Raw genomic sequence first — 2560 nt, forward strand, 5'->3', positions numbered from 1 at the left:
AGAGATTTGGACACTAATTTAAAAGCTAGTTTGGTTATCTCATTATAATTTCTTCTATTTACAGAGTGTCACTTAAATATCCTTAGATACATTTACTACTTTCATTGTGCCCTCATTTCTTTTTCTCCCCCATTAAATTTATTTATACCTTCTCAGTCTGCTCCACATTTGCTGCCATGATCATAGGTGCATTCAGAAGCAACGTGGAGGGGTTGATGGCAAGTGGATGAAAAACTCGCTTCATGTTGTTTGGTGGTTACTATAGAAATAATCATGATGGGAGATTTTTCAGCCACAAATGGTTTCTATAACAACATGATAGGGTGCTTTAGAAATACACTCAAGGTACACCGATTCGTTAAAGGCTTCTTAACCCCTTTGATGCCACAGAATCTTCATCTTCTTACAGCCTGAATACTAGTTGACTTATTTGCTAGAGCCTTAAAAAGATTTTCTTCTATAAATATTAAGCATTTCATCATCTATATGAATGATTAAATCATCGTTAGCTTTAGCTGATAAGATCTTAGGGTCTTCTTGAAATACTCTCTAGCAGCCTAACTCCTTCTTTATCAGAAAATCAAAATCCTACTTCTTTCATAGCATCAGTCGTCAATGGGGAAAGCTGCACACATCCTTTACCATAGCCTGTGTTATTTCACAAATCACAGGAGCCTGTTGCTTTAGTGAAACCTCACACATACTATCATTAACCCCTGGGGTTCTCTTCCATCTTTTTTTTTAAACTTAATTCACTTTGTTATAGAAAATCCACTATGTGGTGGCCACAGCTGGAGCCTGAGTCCTCTGCACGGAGGCTCTGGTGTGAGTCTTTACAAGATGATCTGTGAATTCCTGGTAGGGAGACTTAGTGAACACTGTCTCTTTCCAGAGATCTGGGGTCAAGTAGCTGTAGGTCTTAGAGATGGCATCAAAGGTGGCCTTGGCGAAGTTATCCAGGGTAGCTGTGCAGACACTGGCTGAGGTGTAACAGTCATCAATTCCAGCCATCAGCTGCAGCTTCTTGGGCATAGGGGCTGAGAAGATTCAGGTGCCTTGGGGTGCAGGGATCAGACGCACCACCACAGAGCCACAGCGTCCAGTCACCTTGCAGGGAACGGTGTGAGGCTTGCCAATCTTGTTTCCCCAGTAGCAATGCAGCGCAGGAACAATGGAGAGCTTGGCTAGGATGATGGCCCCATGGATGACAGTAGCCACCCCCTTGGAGCACTTGATGCCCAAGCCAACATGGCCCTTATAGTCTCCAATGGTGACATAGGCCTTGATCCTAGCCCGCTGACCAGCACGTGTCTGCTTCTGCACTGGCATGATTTTCAATACTTTATCCTTGAGGGTCATGCCCAGGAAGAAGTGAATGATCTCAGACTCCTTGATGGGCAGTGTTGTTATGTGCCGTTGAGTTGCTTGCAACTCATAGCGACTCTAGTTACAACAGCTCTAAACTCTGCTTTGTCCTGTGCCAATCTCATTGTCTCTGACACACTCATCCCGATTGCCCCAGTCACCAAATCAATCCATCTTCCAGAGGGCCTTCCCCTCCTGCGCCTGCCCTCAACCCTCCCAAGCATGATGTCCTTCTCCAAGGACCAGTCTCTCCTTACAACATGACCAAGGTATGTCAGACAAAGTCTCAGAATCCTTGCCTCCAAGGAGCAGCCAGGTTTAATCCTCTCCAGGATGAATCTGTTTGTTTTCTTAGCATTCCATCGCACCCTCAGCACTCTTCTCCAACACCAAAGCTCAAAAGCATCAATTCTCCTTCTATCCTCCCTGGTCATTGTCCAATTCTCGAATGCATAACAAGTGATTGCAAAGACCAGGGCCTGTACCAGACGCACCTTAGTCTCCAGAGACACACCATTCTCTTCAGTACTTTAGAGAGGTCCCTAACAGCAGACTTTCCCATCGCAATACATCTTCTAATTTCCTGGCTGCTGATGCCAAGAGTGTTGATTGTGGAGCCAAGCCAACTAAAGCTATGAACAATCTCAATCTCTTCACCATCCATCCTGATGCTGCCAAGTAGTCCAGTGGTGAGAATCTTTGTCTTCTTGACATTGAGCCTCAGTCCATACTGAAGGCTGCAGTCTTTGACCCTCTGCAGCAATCCCTTCAGGTCCTCCTCAGTTTCAACAAGCAGGGTTGTGTCATCTGCATAATGCAGATTGTTGATAGATCTTCCACCAATCCTGATGCCGCATTTCTCCTTATAGAGCCCAGCCTCCCGGATGATCTGTTCTGCATACAGGTTGAAAAGGTATGGAGATAGGACACATCCCTGGCGTACGCCCTTCCCAATTTTGAACCATGCAGTATTTCCTTGCTCTGTTCGGATGACTGCCTCTTGGTCTAAGTATAAGTTTCGCATTAGCATGATCAAGTGTTCTGGGATTCTAACGAGTTAGAATTGACTCATACTTAACCCTTCAGCAAGCTTTCCCAGGCTATAAACTGTGCAAGATGAGACTTTAGGAGAAGGAAGTTTTAGCAAAGTTGGTCTGAATTTGTTACGTTTTAGGTTAGTTTAAAACTTACATGA

General features: G+C 44.6%; 1 pseudogene; it reads right to left on the reverse strand.

The window, feature by feature from the left end:
• Positions 1-807: 807 nt before the first annotated feature.
• LOC102850189 lies at positions 808-2317 on the reverse strand (annotated as a pseudogene).
• Between the last annotated feature and the right edge of the window lie 243 nt (positions 2318-2560).

The sequence above is a fragment of the Elephantulus edwardii genome, unplaced genomic scaffold (genome assembly GCF_000299155.1).
Source record: "Elephantulus edwardii isolate Elephantulus edwardi_28Jun2011 unplaced genomic scaffold, EleEdw1.0 scaffold00110, whole genome shotgun sequence".
NCBI classification, from domain to species: Eukaryota; Metazoa; Chordata; class Mammalia; order Macroscelidea; family Macroscelididae; genus Elephantulus; species Elephantulus edwardii.